Source organism: Pseudorca crassidens, chromosome 3 (genome assembly GCF_039906515.1).
Source record: "Pseudorca crassidens isolate mPseCra1 chromosome 3, mPseCra1.hap1, whole genome shotgun sequence".
NCBI classification, from domain to species: Eukaryota; Metazoa; Chordata; class Mammalia; order Artiodactyla; family Delphinidae; genus Pseudorca; species Pseudorca crassidens.
The window spans coordinates 171,399,924-171,416,809 of record NC_090298.1 but is presented as its reverse complement, the minus strand read 5'-3'; the positions used below and the strand labels follow the sequence as shown (position 1 = coordinate 171,416,809).

The window sequence follows — 16,886 nt, the reverse complement described above, 5'->3', positions numbered from 1 at the left end:
TGGCGTGAGTGGGTGGGGGCCAGGGAGGCTGTTCCATACCCCACAGTGTCCAGGATGGCCCCCCAGAGGATACCCCAGCCCCATGTCAGCAGCACCCGGTGAGTGGGAGGAGAGACCCCTTCTCCACAAGATTCTTGCTCCCAGGATCAATCGAGATCACTCTCCTTATGCTCTACTGTGAGTTATTACCGTGGTTCCCACCCAGGCCCCACTCTTCTGACCCTGCGGGCTAATCCCCTTATGGACTGGTTAGTGCTGCCACCTGATTCTACCAGTCTGAGCATCGAGGCCCAGAGAGGCTCATGTCTGATACAGCAGAGCCAGGCTTCCTCCCGTGGGGCAGCGAGAACTGGCTCAGCCCAGGCGGCAGCCAAGGCACAGAGACCCCTGTATCCCCAGTCACGGGCGCGTTGCTAGGCAACCACTTGAACAGTCAGCCTCCCTCAGGGCAGGGATGATACACACATGCGGTCGTAGGTAGAGTCACAGATTCAAGGCCTCGTTTGACTCCAAACACGCACAGGGTGACAGTCACGTATGATATGTCACATATGAGGCCCAGCCTCATGGTCTCCTCTGTGGGCCCCCTCTTTCCTCAGTCTCTCACTGCAGGAAGGGCCCTGCCCTTGACACCCACGTGATTTGTCCTTTTGATCAACTCAAAGTCAACTGACTCGGGGCTTTAAGTACACCCTCCGAATCCCTTCTGTACGAAGTCTCCTAATATGGGAAATGGTATCACGTTCACAGTCCTGCCCACACTTGGGGGTTGGTACACAGGGGGCAGGGGTTTGGGGACTTAGAATCCTTATGGCCACAAAGGGGGAGAAGGGGGCATGGTCATTCCAGACCCAGCCATGCTGAGCCTCCGCCAGGGCCATGCAGGGGGTCTCTTTACCCTCGCCTTCCTTGCTGAGGCACCGCGGGTGGGTCAGGGTTGGGGTAGAAAGGCGGTGCTTGGAGAAAGCATGCTTTGTCCTCGCCACAGCTAAACAAACCCATAGCTTCACCTGGTTTTATTTATTTGTTTATTTATTTATTTATTTATTTTTGCCACGCTGTGGGGCATGTGGAATCTTAGTTCCCCCGACCAGGGATCAAACCCGTGCCCCCTGCAGTGGAAGCTCAGAGTCTTAACCGCTGGACCACCAGGGAAGTCCCCTCACCTGGTTTTTTAAAAAAAAACCTTTAATTTGAAATAATTCCAGATTCATAGGAAGTTGCAAAAACCGTGCAGAGCGATCCCATGCACCCTTCCCCCAGCTCCCCTCAGTGGCGGCATCTCGTGTAACTATTGCACAAAAATAGGAAGTTGGCGTAGGGACTGCGTGTGTGCAGAGTTCTGGGCCCTCTGTCACGTGCACGGATTCGGCTCTGTTTAATTTGTGGGTGTGTAGGACCGTCACATGTCTGCAGAGTGGAGAGAGCTCTTCCTGCTGTGTTTGGGGGGGCTGGGAAAAACAGATACGAACATCTAACCTTGGGCGGCACAGTGCCCCACGCTCGTCGTGCAGGGCTGTGCCTCTCTTTTCCCACAATTCTGGGCATCTCGTCTGTCGCCTTATTAGGCAGCTAGCCCTTCCAGTGGGTTTATTCTCTTGGGGGGGGGTGGTCTGCAATTCTGTGGAGGCTCCCAGCACCAGAAAGCTCAGGTTCAAATCCAGATGCACCCCTCACTCACACGGACACCCCAGGCGACTCACTTGCCCTTTCTGAGCATAGGGGTGGGCCCGCTGTCACCACCGCGGTCCTGGCATCCACAGGAGGGCCGCCAGAGGGAGGAGTGACGGGGAGGGCCGGGAGTTATAGTGAGGTACCCCAGTTCTCTCAGGGGTGAGAACCGTCCCTCATCCTCCCCTGGCCCTTCTGCCCAGGCTCCGAGGACTGCTGAGACATCCCGTTGTTGGAATCAAGGCTTCCTCAACTTCCCCAGAGTTCTCTGCCGTCTTCTCTGCGCCCTGAATGGCAGGCGCTCCCCAGGCGGTGGGGGCTTGTTGTGTGCTTCCTCCTCACGGGAGCCCATACAGTGGCAGCACCCCATGTCACTGCACCTCACGTGGGAGGGGGAATTCCAAGATGGCACCAAAGACCCCGCCCCCCTGGTGTCCACACACTGTCCTATCCCTGCTCCTCAGTGTGGGCAGAACCTGGAATGGATGGGATGCCACTCTGTGGTTAGGCTGTTGTGATATGGCCCAAGGGACTTTATAACAAAGACCCCTGATCGGTGGACTTTTGAGTTCGTTCATCACAACGATTGTCTGGGTGGGCCTGACCTAATCAGATGAGCCCTTACAAGAGACCAGAAGCCTATCTAGAGGGGTCACGTCCACAGAGACAGGAAGTAGATGGTGGGGGCCAGGGGCTGGGGGAGGGGTGGGGAGTCAGTGTTTCATGGGGACAGAGCTTCAGTTTGGGAAGATGAGAAAGTTCTGGAGATGATGTTGGGGATGGTTGTCCAACAATATGAGTGTGCTTAATGCCACTGAGCTGTGTGCTTAAAAATGGTTAGGATGGTTTATGCTTTTTACCACAAGAAAGAGAGAGAGAGAGAGACCAGAGCAACAGCAGACACTCTCCTCCTGGCTTTGGAAAAAGCAAACAGCCACACGCTGCCCGTGGAGGAGGCCATGGGAGCTGAGAGCAGCCGCCTCCCAACAGCCAGCAGGAAAATGGGGCCTCAGTCCTACAACTGCAGGGAAGTAGACTCTACCAACCAGTCAGATGAGCTTGGAAGGGGACCCTTAAGTTCCTAGATGAGAGCTCAGCCCGGCCAGTCCCTTGATTTCAGCCTTTTGAGAACCCGAGTTGAGGGCCCAGTTAAGCCACAGCCCCGTTTCCTGACACAGAAGCCAGGAGATGACAAAGGTGTTGTCTTAGACCCTAAGTTGGTGGTGATTTGTCACGCAGCAGTAGCTGATCGATACACCTACCCTGTTGACTTCCCACGCTCGCTCTGAAACTCACCTCAGCTCTGCCAATTAGAGGGAATCATCTCCACGTCACAGAAGAGAAACTAGGAGCAGAGAGAAGCTGAGTGTTAACACGATAACTGTTCTGTGACATTCAAATTAGCTGCATCTGTCACCCAGGCCGGATCGTAAGCTCCTTCGGGTCAGGGATCTCTCCCAACTGCGGACCGGATGTTTAGCGAGTGAAAGAAAGAATGAGACTCAGTGAGGAATCCTCACCTGACCTCCTGAGCAGAGAGGTGCGCCTGTGACCAGGACCGGTGGCATGGTGGGGCCCGTGGAGAATGTACTCATCGTGCACCGGAAGGAGTGATGACCGCACTCTGACTCCCTGGCTGAGTCAGCGGCCGGGGCCAAGGTCTGAGCTGGTGAGCCTCCTGGAATGGGACGCGCCGTCCCTGGGTCCCTGACTAACATCCCGGCCGATTCACAGCTCTGCGCGGATGAGAGGCGAGCTCGGAGCCAGGGCCCTCTGACTGCAGGACTCACAAAGCCAGGCAGCCCAGAGCCACAGAGAGCCAGGCTGCCAGCTGTGGGCGTCCTTGGCTCGAGCTGGGGCTGCGGAGTGAGGACAGGCATGCAGAGTAGGCGGGAGGAGAGGCAGCCGCACACGCACGTGCCCCCGGCAGACCAGCAACCAGGTCTCCCGCGTCCCAGGGCCGAGCAGCAGGGCCCGCTGGCCCCCTCGACACTGTGAACACTGAGGCCAGGTTGTTCTCTGTGCGGGGTCGTCCTGGGCTCTGTGGGGTGTGCTGGCCCCCACCCACTCGATACCAGGAGCCCCCTAGTCGTGACAATCACAGATGTCCCCAGACATTGTCCAACGTCCCCTGGGGGGTAGGATCACCCCAGTTGAAACCCTGGTTGAGTGAGTTGATGGTGACAGCACTGCTTGAGGTGCTGCCTCTGGGGCTTCAGGGAGGCCTTCTTGGAGGAAGTGACATCTTGAGTTGAGCATGCCAGTGCCCTGGAGCCGATTGGGGTGGGAGGGACCCTCCAGGTGGCGAGAGCAGTGTGTGCCTAGGAGTAGAGGCTGGTTCCAGGATGGCGGGCAGGGGTGCAAGGTGAGGCAGAGGGAGCGAGGGGGCCTCGGGCAGAGACCAGCTTATCCTCAGGGCAGTGAGGAGCCATAGAGGGTTCCAGCCCTACCCATGGCAACAACCAATTGACCTTGTTTTCCAGATTAGGAAACTGAGGCACAGAGAAGGTGACGGTGCCCCAGTCGCCCCCAGCAGTGATGGGCAGAGGCCCAGGGGGTTTCAGGCCCGTTTCTACAATGCTTGGGGGTGGGGCTGGGCACTGGAGCCAGGCCCAAGAAGCAGCATCTGCCTCAGCACCTCCCAGCTCCGAGACCCCTGGTCAGGCAGGCATCTGCTCCCACCCTCGGTTTCCCTTTGGTAAAACTGGGGTGATAGCTGCCCTGGCCACCCTGGGCTGCTGCCTGAGGAGATGAGGTCATCAGCTCTGCAGTCCGTGTCCCTGGGCGGCACAGCGAGGGCTCTGGACGGATGGGAAGCGTGTCCTGTCACCCCACCGTCACTGGAGTTCTCTCACCCGAGCCCCACGCCCTTCCCCTTACTGGGCTCTACCTTCCTTCTTCCTGAAGGTTTCAGGGGTCTTCCAGCTTCTCTGGTATCCATGGAAACCTGGGCCTGAGTGAGGGACCCCCAGGCCCTTCAGCAGGTTGCTGGAGAGCCCTGGACCCCTGCTCTCCGTCCCAGGGCCCCTCCCCTTGACTGAGGGGGAGAAAGAAGTCGGGGAACCATGGGGACAGAACATGCCCCTGGCCCAGAGCCCACGCCCCTGGGAGGTGACCAGCAGGGGTCCACCCTCTGCGGGTCCCGGCCCCGCAGCCACCAGGAAGGACAACAGCCAGGGCAGTGCTTCCATGTCCTGAGCTGACCTTGTTTTCCTGATCTCGGGGCAGGAACAGTTTGGCCAGCAGAGTGGACACGTCTAAGCTCAGTAAACAGCCAGGGAGCCGGGGGTGGGAGCTGAGGTGCCGGGTCCCCATGCCTGTCCACCTGCCCTCCCCTCCGTCCTTGGGAATTATCAGGAAAGCTCAGTGGAGCAGGTCCCTGAACCCTTCCCTTAGCACTCTAATGTGCTCAGCCACCTCCTGGAGGGTGGGGTGGGGTGGTGGATATGCCGCCTGGTGACGGTCACCTGTGTTGTGAGGCCACCAGGGTTGCCCTGTTTACGCATGGGCTGCGTTGCTGCACACACGCACACCCAGGACAGAGCCAGGCTCTTGTGAACATTTGGAGCATCTTCGTGTGTGTGTGTGTGTGTGTGTGTGTGTGTGTGTGTGTGTGTTGAAATACAAATGGCAATTAAATTCACCATTTTTAAGTGCACAGTTAAGTGGCATTAAATACATTCACATTGTCGTGGAACCATCGCCACTATCCGTCTCTAGAACTTTCTCATCTTCCCAAATAGAAGCCGTCCCCAGGAAACACTGACTCCGCACCCCTCCCCCAGCCCCTGGCCCCCACCGTCTACTTCCTGTCTCTGTGGATGAGACTTCTCTAGGGACCTCCTGTGAGTGGAGTCAGACAGTACTTGTGCTTCTGTGTCTGGCTCTCTCACTGAGCATCCTGTCCTTGGGGTCCATCCACGCTGTAGCGAGCGTCAGAATCTCCTTCCTTTTCGAGGCCGAATCACTTTCCAGCGTGTGGATGGACCACGTTTGTTTATCCATCATCCGTCCATGGATACTTGGGTTCTTTCTACCTTTGAGTCCTGCTGCTGTGAACACAGGTGTACAGCTATCTGTTTGAGACCCCGCTTTCAATTCTTTGGAGTATGAGACATTTTTTGGTTCTGGTTTGACACCTCGGCCCCAGCGTGCGGGTCACCTGTCCGCTCCCCCAGGACAGGGGGAGCCCAGTCCGAGCTGCAGAATCAGGGAACTGGGCCACTACCTGGCTTTTCCCTCGCCTACCCTCACGCGGGCCCAGACACCCCTAGGAAGAAAAACTAAGTTTTTGCGTAAATAAACATGCCGCGGTACAAGAATTCAAAAGGCGCAGATCGTGTCCTGTGACAACGGTGTCTCCCCTCCCGCCTGTGCTCCCAGCTCTCAGCCTCCCTTCCTGCAAACAAGTGACTTACTGGTTTCCGGGTCTTTCCCCAGACATGCTCTGCATCCCAGGCACCCTTTGTGGCCCTTAACTTTTGCAGGGCAAAGTGTGTGTTCCTCAAAAGCTTCCACTGACAGGAGTGGTTCAGAGAGAGGCCGGGGCTGGGGGCCAGAGGGAGCTGTTAGGTCGGCAGGCCTGCGGGGCGTGTCAGCTCTGGATGAGCTCCCCTGTCAGGCGCTATGGAGCCACGGGGGCCCCACCCATCCCTCGCCTGGCCCCCCCGCCTGTACACAGTGGATTTTTGTTTTTTGGCCATGCCGTACGGCATGTGGGATCTTAGTTCCCCAACCGGGGATCAAACCCGCACCCCCTGCAGTGGAAGCAGGGAGTTGTAACCACTGGACCGCCAGGGAAGTCCCACAGTGGATATTTAATAATCATAACCTACCTCCATGTTATGGACTGAATGTTTATGTCCCCCACATTCACATGCTGAAGCCCTAACCCTCAGTGGGATGGTGTTTGGAGGTGAGGCCCTTGGGAGTTGATTGGGGTCAGTGAGGTCATGGGGGTGGAGCCTCTAGGATGAGATTAGTGTCCTTATAAGGGGATGGAGAGAGCTCTGGCCACGTGAAGTCACAGCAGGAAGGCGGCTGTCTGCAGGCCAGGAAGTAGACCCTCACCAGGAACCTGCCATGCCAGCAGCCTGATCATGGGCCTCCAGCCTCTGGGACAATAAGGAATCATGTCTGTGGTTTAAGGCCCCCAGTCTGCAGGGTTCTGTGATAACAGCCTGAATGGACTAATATATCCAGTCAAAAATAAAATTTTAAGTAGAAGCAGTCCCCTCAAGGCACTGTGAACGCTTTTGAGGACAAGAGTGGGTGAAGGAGACCCTCTGCTAACCAGAGGGGTGTTTGGAGGACGGACTCTTCCACAGGCTGTCAGAATGTGGGGAAGGGAAACCACAGAGGGGTGACAGCGTCCTGAGACCACCGTAGCAGATGACCCCAGACTGGGCAGCTTAGAACAACAGAGACTTATTCTCCCACAGTCCTGGAGGCCAGAAGTCCGAGGTCAAGATGTCACAGAGGCTCAGGGGAGGGTCCTTCCTGCCTCTTCCAGCCTCTGGGGCTCCAGGCAGTTCTGGGCTTATGGACACATCAGCCCAGTCTCTGCCCCCATTGTCATGTGACCTTCCCTCTTATCTCTGTGTGTCTCTCCTCTTCTTATAAGGACACCAGCATTGGGTTAGGGCCCATCCTATTCCAGCATGACCTCATCTTACTTCAACTAATTACATCTGCGAAGACCCTATTTCCAAATAAGGTCATCAAACTAGTCCGCTCAAGCTGCCACAACCAAATACCACAGGCCGGGGCCTTAAACAACAGACACTTATTCTCTCGCAGTGCTGGAGGCTGGACGTCCCAGATTGCGGTGTCGGCAGGGCTGGTCCCCTCTGAGGCCTCTTTGCTTGGTGTGAGGACGGCCGCCTTCTCCCCATGTCCTCACATGGTCTCCCCTCTGGGCATGTCTGTGTTCTAATCTGTCTTCTTATAAGGACCCCAGTCCCATTGGCTCAGGGCCCACCGTCAGGGCCTCATTTTACCTTAATCTCCTCTTTAAAGACCCCATCTCCAAATACAGTCACAGTCTGAGGTCCTGGGGGTCAGGGCTTCCACACAGGAATTTGGGGGACCAGAATTCAGTGCATATCAGTCACCATCTGAGATTTTGGGTGGACATGAATTTTGGGGGCACACTGCTCAACCCACTGTGTGGGAGCTGGGTGGAACTCAGTAAGGGACTGTGGCGCGGGGGCGGGGAGGGAGGGTAGGAGGGCGGGTCACAGGGGAAGGGGAGCCTGCAGCAGATAAAAGCCCAGTGGACCGGGCTCACTCTTGGCCAGAGCAAGTCATTTAGCCAAAATGTAACCTCTACCCAGAGCGCGATGCCAGGAGGGGAGCCTTCGTGCCTTTGTAAACGAGAGTGGAAACCAGGGCTGAAGGAGGTCACCCAAGGTCACAGCACAGCCTTGACTGGACAGCATCTCCACCCCGCAAGTCCGTTCCGTGCACACTACCAGCTGTCCAGCTGGGGGTAATGATGCTGTGGAGACACCCAAGGGTCCCCCAGTGAGGCTGGCACCGTGACCCTAGAATCCCACCAATCGCTGGGACATTTCCTTGAAATCTCTTTTGCCTGTAATTGCTTAAACATGTTGAATTCTTGCCCGAGATCTTTCCAGTTTGCTTTGAGGGAAAACCACTTTGACTTTTTTCCTCTTTATAACATGCTGATCTTGCAGCACGAGCGCCCCCTGGGGGTGCCATGGGCCCTGCCCTGGGGTGCAGTCGGGGGACGGGGTGAGGGCTGTTACTATGTCTGAGGGGTGATTGCAAGGTGGGGCAGTGATTGGGACACCTCGCGTGTAGGACATGGAACAGGACAGTGTCCTATAGCCAAAGCACAGGGCTGTGGGCTCTTTTTCTTTTATTGAGATATAGTTCACACAGCACACAGTTCATCCTTTAAAGTGTTCAATTCAGTGCATTGTAGTACCTAGTTGTGCAACAGCCACCACTAGCTAATTCTAGAACATTCCATCACCCCAAAAGACGCCCCGTCCCCACCAGCAGTCGCTCCCCCTATCCCCCTCCCCAGCCCCTGACAACCAGGAACCCACTCTCTGTGTCTGTGGATCTGCCTGTTCTGGACGTTTCCCATCAGTGGAATCACACCCTGTGTGTCCTTCTGTGTCTGGCCTCTCTCACTGAGCATCGTGTTCTCAGGGTCCAGCCACGTGGTAGCAAGTGTCAGGGCTTCCCCCCTCTTCATGGCTGCGTAATGGTCCACGGTGGTGTTTGCTTTTGAAAGATGTTATGCGATGGACATTTCAATGGTACTCGTATTCTGATGTCTGTTGGGACCCCACACCCTGTAGGTTTTGGCCTGATTTTATTTATTTATTTTATTTTTTATTAAAAAAATTTTTTTGGCTGCTCACGGCATACAGAATCTTAGTTCCCCGACCAGGGATCAAACCCTCGCCCCCTGCGGTGGAAGTGCGGAGTCTTAACTACTGGACCACCAAGAAAGTCCCTGGCCTGATTTTAAACAAGCACTTGCTACAAACTTGCTATAATGGAGATCAACAGTAGCAGACTTTTTGGTAAAGGGCCAGACCTTAAATATTTTCATTTGCAGGTCAGGCTGTCTCTGCTGAAACACTCTACTCTTGTATCTTGAAAGCCACCAGAGACAATACCTGAGGGAAGGGGCGTGGCTATGTGCCGGTAAAACTTTACAAAAAATGTGCGGAGGGCCGGATGTGGCCCTTGGGCCAGAGCTCACCAACCACTCTTTAGGACAGAGGTTCTCCAGCGTTTTGGTCTTGAAGGCGCCAAAGAGCTTTTCTTTAATTTGGGTTATATTTATGAAAAGTCACTAGATTCAAAATTAAAACTGAGAAAAATCTTAAGTATTTATTAATTCATTTACAAATAACAAGAATAAGCCCTAAATGGCATTTTTAAATGGAAAGTAACTTTTTTTTTTTCCAAAACAAACAAAGAATTAGTGAGAAGATGGCCAGGAAAAGCCAGAGGCTTTCACTGCCCAGAGGTGACTGAGAACACGTGAGTGGCGACAGAACAGAGTGTCAGGATCCTGGGGCAGGACATTGGGGGAAAAAGTAGGGAAATCTGAATAAAGTGTCCCCATGTCACTTTCCCAGCTGTGACAAACGCGCCCCGGGGAAGGGTAGTTGGGTGAGGGCAGACGGCACTCTCTCTACTGTCTTTGTAACTTTTCTGTAAACCCCAGATTATTTCAAAGTACATGTTTGTTGAAAAAAAACAGGACAGGAGAAAACAACTGTGTGGTCGAGTGAGCACTCCACCGCAGTCAGTGGAGGATGAGGATAGCGTCGGGGAAAGTGGCTGGAGAAGCCGGGGAGGGGGTGATGGTGGCTGGAGAGTGAGTGGCAGGTCAGACCGTCAGTCAGAATACCGACCCGGCGCCCAGCACAGGCCGAGGGTGGTCGTAGGTGCCGGCCATGGTGGTGAATGAAGCCCTGCCCTCCAAGGACAGCGCTGGCACAGACACCCAAGCAAACAAGAAGGACAAAACAGGACTTCCCTGGCGGTCCAGTCCAATGGTTAAGACTCCACACTTCCAGTGCAGGAGACGCGGGTTCGATCCCTGATCGGGGAGCTAAGATCCTGCATGCCGTGCGGTGCGGCCATAGAAAAAAAAAGGGCAAGAGGAAGAAATCAGGAAATGTGCCTGGGGGAGCCGAGCAGAGAGATGAGAGCCCCGGGGTCCAGGGAGGTCTCGGAGGAGGTCTCGTCTACGTCCACGCCGGCTAGGGGGCTAGGGAGGGCATCCGATGCAGAAGGCAGGCGCTGAGGGTGAGGGAGCTCCAAGGGCTCCCTGGAGGCGGGGGCTTGCAGGGTGGGAGGTGGGAGGTGGTGGGCAGGGCATGGACAGTCGTGAGGCGTGACGGCCAGGCGTCCTGGAGAATGGCCCTCTGTCCAGGCTGGTCTTGTGCTTTTGATCAAACCGATGGGGGCGAGGCAGGGTCAGAGCTGCAGTGGCAAGTCGGGCTCAGCCCCGACGTGGCTTAGCCCAGCCTCCCCAGAAGAGACCAGTCCCTCGTCTAGGCCAGTGGGTCTCAACCAGGGGCGATTCTGCCCCCAGGGACACTGCACCATGTCCGGGGGATCTGTGGTTGTCACGATGGGGGACGGGGTCTGGCATCAAGTGGGTGGGAGGCCAGGACGGCTGCCCCACAGAGGACGACCCCACCCTGATGTCAGCAGCACCGGGGGGGTGGGGGTGGGGTGGGGCGGGGACCCTGTGTTAACTATTTGGAAAAAGCATTGAGTTCGATCCCTGCTCACGCTGGGCACTTGGGTTTAGAGCCAGGCTTGCACGCAGGTGGACTCCAAATCGCTCTCTGCTTGGAAACTCAAATGCCTGTGACCCTGGGCTTCCCTACCCTCCCGCACCCCCATCCTGAGCGTCCCCCCAGGCGCTGGTGGCCCACATGGCGCTCAGAGGGACGAGGCCTCAGAAACTCCTTCGTCTTGCAGCTGTGGGATCAGCGAGAGGCTCTTCAGGGCCAGGTATGAGATGAAAACCTGAGCCCCTTGCTCAGAAGTTTCCAGGAGATTCCAGACGGTGAGAGCAGAGCATTAAAGCAAGGGTGGGCCCTGGGCCAGCACTGGCTCAGCTCTGAGGTCCAGGCCAGGAGAGGGGAGGCTCTGGGCCCCAGGTCCCTCCCCCTTCCCCTGCCTCATCCCCTGCGGGTGCCCCGCCTACGGGCGAGGCCGAGCGTCTGTCCTTGGCGCCGGGCTGTGTTTACTTCACCCGCCCCAGTGTGTTGGGCCGGGCTAACCAGGAAGGGGCTGGGAAAGACGGTCCTGCTCACGGGGCGGTCTCTAGGGCCCTGGCTGCTGACCCGGGGACAGCACGGGGCCCAGGCCGCCCCCACTCCGACCCCAGCCGCGGGGGCTGTGGCTTCTCTCCCCCCGCGTGTTGCTGACGTGCAGACAGGGACACGCCACCTGAGTGGTGTGGGAAGGAGAGGAGGCTATTCAGAGACACTGGGCTCACCCGGGTTGTGCTGTCTGACTGTCAGCAGTTTATGCTGGTGTCCAGTGTGAGCAGGGAGCAGGCTCAGTTTTCTCCCAAGTAATTAACCCAGGGCCTCCCCCCTCGGCGCTGTGGGTGTGGGGCCGGGTCCTCCTCTGCGGGGGGCCGTCCCGGGCACCGCGGCGTGTGGAGCATCCTCCCTGGTCCCCACGCACTGGATGCCAGGGGCACCCCCCGTCGTGACGACCACAGGTGTCCCCAGACTGTTCCCAGGGTGAGAGCCACCTCCAGTCCAGGCCCTCTGAGGGGCAGGCAGGGTGCAGAAGCCGAGGAGTCCCGCCCTCCCGGGGCAGCTGGGTCCCTTTCGCAGCACCTGCCGGGAACAAGCCTGGGGTCACGCAGAGCCGCCGCGGCCGCAATGCCAGGAACACAGCCCGGCCTCTGCTGGATTTCTTGGCTGTGATGCAGAAGGGCTGGGAACTGTGCTTTCCAGGGATTGGGCAACCAGAAATCTCAGCATCTGTGTTCTCCGTTTCAACACACAGCAGCCCAGCAACCAGCAGCTCCATAGGTTCCTCACTCTGCTCCTCAAATATGTCCGGTGTCCACACGGGGCCCTGGGCAGAGGGGCTGACCAGCTGCTTCCAAAGTCATTTCTATTATTGGACCCAGACGGGGGGGGGTCTCATTGGGGCTGATCCTGCCCCAGGGGACACTGGGCCATGTCTGGGGACGTCTGTGGTCATCTTGACTGGGGTGCTCCTGGCATCGAGGGGGTGGGGGCCAGGGGTGCTGCTGCACACCCTGCAGCGCCCGGGACGGCCCCCCAGAGGATGACCCGCCCAGTGTTGTCTCCAGACTCCTTCTAGTCCTGGGAGCTCGTGATTCTGGTCTTGGGTCCACGGGATGATCCCAGGACGCTGGTGCAGCCCCCTCTCTGTCATGGTTGGGGGTCATGGGTCTGCAGGAAACGCGCCCTGTCTGAAGCTCCTGCACCCCCCGCACGCACGGCGCGCTGTCCTCTGTGGGACGCGGGGATCGGGGAGGTGGGACGTCATCCTGACACCCTGTCTCCGATTCCTCAAAGCCCTTTTAGAGCAGCCCAGGGTCTTGACGGCCGCAGCCTTGCACAGTGATGTCAGCAGACAGCTCCGTGGCCGCTGGCCTGCGGCTTCCAAGAAGCTCACACCCGCTCCTGGGAAGGAGCTGTGGAGACCCGCCTGTTTCCAGCAAACTCTGTGTTGGGGAGCCGAGGGAGGTGGACGGGGAGTCAGGGCCCAGCCCAGGCAGCTCCTGCAAACCCCCTCCCAACCCAGATGGAGCTGCCAGGCTACCGTCTCCAGGCTGAGTCAGGGCTGCGTCACGTGGAGGAAAGAAACACCAGCTCAGCAGCCGCAGAGGCAGCCTTAGAAGCTTTGTCAGGTCATGTGACCTCCCTGCTCGGAGTACCCCCTCCCCAGTCTCCCAAGGGCTACAGCTCACCTCTTAGTGGCCACAGGGCCTGTCAGCTTTTGACCTCACCGCCCGCTGCCCCAAAAGGCATCGTCTCGCCCCAGGACATTTGCACGAGCTGCACCCCCACTGCCACCACCTTTCCTCCAAATACCCACACGGCCGCCCCTCATCTCTTTAGGGTCTGTGCTCCAGTGTCCCCTTCCAGCGAGGGCTCTCCTCTCCAGCCCATCCTTGAATCTCACCGACACCCATGGTCCTTCTGAACTGCCTCGCTTTTCTCCATGATGCCTCCAAGTAAAACTGTCTCTGTTTCATGTAGTTATTTGTATGCATGTTTCTCTCCCCCATCTAGAATGTTAGGTTCACCGGGCTTGCCCAGAGGTCAGCGGTCAGCACACTTTTTCCAGAAAGGGCCAGAGAGGGAATATTTTCGGCTTTGCAGGCTGACACTCTCCGTCAAGACGACTCAGTTCTGCTCTTGTAAATTACCGGTTGTGCCCCGCGTGCCAATAAAACTTTGTTTAGGAGAATTTGTGTCAGATGATCACGGAATGGAACGTGTCTTGGGGAACGTCCCACCGAGGATGACCCGGCCCGGATGTCAGCAGTGCCGCCGGGAGACCCTGCCTCTACCCCACATGCGTTGGGTTGTGACCTCTGGAAGTTTCCACGGTGCACAAACATTGGGTGGCCCACCCCTGAGCCTCACTCTTGCCGCAGTCTTCCAAGTGACCACACGTCCTTCTAACGGTCATACTCGTGACCGGTGAGGCAGGCTGGGCTTATCCTGAGGCTCATCCCGTGCTGGTCCAGCGCTCTCATCTTCCTCACAGGGCACCGGTCGCCGGGCTTAGCCCGTGATCACTCCTGCTTCGCTGAGTCCGCTCGGGTCGGCCCGGGAGCTGGTGCCGTGGGTCTTGCAGCAGTAACGTCAGCAGCCCCCCGTGGGGCTCTCTTTCTGCCCGGCCCTTGCCCCTGCTGGTGCAGGGAGACAACAACCCACAGAGGATGCGACATGATCGCCCTGCAGCAGCCGCCTGGAAGGCATGCGGGGTTTGCTGCTGCCCAGCCTGTAACGACATTCTGGGGTGGCTGTCAGGACATGAGGGGACAGAAGTGCCCATTGCTTCAGGGCCACCCCTCAAGGCACATTGCAGGGCGCCCCGTGTCCTTGATCCCAGCAGACCCTCGAGTCACTGCAGAAATCACTGCTGCGAATTCCAGAAACGTTCAGAACAGGCAGATCCACAGAGACAGAGTGGGTTCGTGGTTGTCACAGCCTGGGGGAGGAGAAGTGACTGCTGATGGGGACGGCGTTTCATATGGGGGAGATGAGAATGTCCTGGAATTAGATAGAGGTGATGGCTGTACAAATGCCAATGAGCTGAACAGTGCAACGTGATTAAAATGGTAGCTTTTATGTTACGTGCGTTTTCACCCCCGCGCCCCAGGCCCAGATGTGCAGAGGCCCTGCACAGACCTGGTAGGCAGGGAGTGGATGGCGTTCGCGAAGCTCCTCCCTGCGTGAGCCTGCTCGGGCCACCAGGTCGGAGCTGTCCTCCAGCCCTCCCTCCATCCGTCTCTCCAGCTGATTTGGGCCCCAGACATGGCCCCTCAGGCCGCTGTGGCCTTCTCGGGCTGTGGGACCCGTGGTTCTGGCAGGAACGGGTCAGGCTCCCCGACGTCCCTCGGAGCCCTGGGGCAGGCCCAGGGAGCATGGCTCCGTGGGGACCTTTTGTGTTGTATGTGCCCGTCCTTTGTGCTTGTGGGGTAGGTCACCCACAGTGTGACAACCACAGAGGTCTCCAGACATGGCAGTGCCCAGGGGGCAGGACTGCCTGGATGGAGAACGGGTCTAGGGCAGTGCCCCAGGATCCGAAGTGAACATCCAGGAGCTGGGCCTGTGCAGAGGGGGCTGACCCAGGCTGAGCGAGGGGAGGGGAGGCCCCCGTGAGAAGCAACGTTTCAACCAAGGTGGTCCGGGCAGCGTGCTCGCCCCCGTCCATCACAGGAGGCCCATGCCCAGGGCCCACCAAAGTGCTTTCACTTACGTTAAAATCAGTCAACCAAGAGTGAATGTCTTGAGGAATATATAATAACAACCCAGCCTGGTTTGTATTCATCTTCACACCTGTGCAGTTAATAAACTATAACTTTCCGGGTTGCTGTTTGGCGGCAGGGGCCTACCAAGGCAAACCTATCTCGGGCTCGCGCCCCACAGGTACACCCCATAGTGCCTGGGAGGGCCGCCACAGAGAATGACCCCGCCTCAATGTCAGCAGTGCCGAGGGGGGGACCCCTGCATTTATTATTTGGAAAAATACTGAATTTGATCCATAGCACAGCTTAGACTCCAGAATAAATCCCCAACGGTCAGCCGGTATAAACCAGGGTGACCCCCCGTGTCTGTGAGTCACCTCCTCTCCCTACCCCTCAGGTGTGTATTTAAGCGTGTGCAGCAGCATCCCAGGACCTCGGAGGTCACATGGTCATGGAACGAAGTCTCCTGAGGGTCCGTGGAATCCCGAACCCAGCGGGGGTCTCACCGGCCCTAAATCAATGCAGGTTTTGCAGCCCCTCCACCTTCATTCTCAGGCTCCTCGAGGGCTGGAACCCCTCCTTGTTCACCGCTGATACCCAACACCTGGGGTCCGCCTGCCACACTGCTGGGCGGACGTCGTGCTTCCCGTGCAGCCGTGGCCACCAGGTGGCAGCACAGCCCTCCCGCTGGCTGGCATTTCTGGCTCCCGGTTCCAGCATCCCAGAAACACCGCAGTCTAGACGCCCGCTGGCGGGATTCCTCTCCCCTGAAGTCAGTCTGCAGAGACCTTCGCGATCCTGATGTTCGGTCATCATCTCCCACGGTGCATTTCCAGGCTGTCTCGCCAGGGGCCAGATCACTGGGCTGAGCGGCTTCATGATGATCTGGGCAGGGGCAGCCCTGGCACAGCACCAGGGGCCCCCCGCTTCTCGGAAAGCGGGTGGGGAAGGGAACCGGCCCCACAGCAGATTCACTGCAGACCGCCATCAGGGCCAGCGCGACCGGCTGAGCTGGGGGTGGTGGGGGTGACGGTTTCTGTGTACGACTATGGCCTTTCTCCCACCTGGCCCTCAGCCTGCCCTGGGTCTGTCTTTGAGTTTCTTCCCTTTGCTGCCTTTTGGGAACTGAGAGTCTCAAACTAAGTGATCAGAAGACAGATGTGCGCACCCTAGGCCACACTGAAACCCAGCCAGCCAGGGAGAAGCATACCCGGCCCGGCTCCAAGCCCCTTCTGAAATGGGGCGGCATCTTGCAGAAGTTACAGCTGGTCTTTGTCACCCCTCCTTGGGCTGCCCAAGCTCACCCTCTGCGGCTGAGACCCTTGAAATGTCTTCATCCAACAATATGTGCCTCTGAAGGTTTGGGGGTGGAGACTGAGCAACGCTCCAGGCCAGGCAGGGCTGAGGGAAGTGCCCGCTGGTGCCACCTACAGAACAAATACTTTTCTAAGAAAGTGCTGACGTGCTTCCTTGAAGCCTGATAAGGTGGCAGTGTGGTGGAAAGTTTCCCGAGGGAAGCTCTGCTGACATGCGGAGAGGCCAGCGGCCTCCTCGCCCCCTCCCCAGCACACACACACCAGGATCGTCTTCAGGCCCTTCAGAAGGGCCTCACCAGCGTGGCACATCCGCGGCAGGTGCTTTGGGGTGGCACAGACCCGCACCTTGCCGCCTGCCCTGAGCCCTCTTCTCCTTCTTTGGGAAGTTTGTCCTAAGGGCCCTGGGGAATCAAGAG

At 57.7% G+C, this 16,886-nt stretch overlaps 1 protein-coding gene and 1 long non-coding RNA gene across 3 annotated transcripts in view; one reads left to right on the top strand and one right to left on the bottom strand.

Moving 5' to 3' along the window:
* Positions 1-16,886, top strand: part of GNG7 (G protein subunit gamma 7) — a 154,380-nt gene that overhangs the window by 53,858 nt on the left and 83,636 nt on the right. The window lies entirely within an intron of this gene.
* Positions 1,054-3,398, bottom strand: LOC137222749 (uncharacterized). The gene is made up of 3 exons (XR_010942571.1): positions 3,192-3,398; positions 2,968-3,016; positions 1,054-1,166 (listed from the first exon to the last, which is right to left on the bottom strand). It is a non-coding gene; the product is annotated as an uncharacterized lncRNA (long non-coding RNA).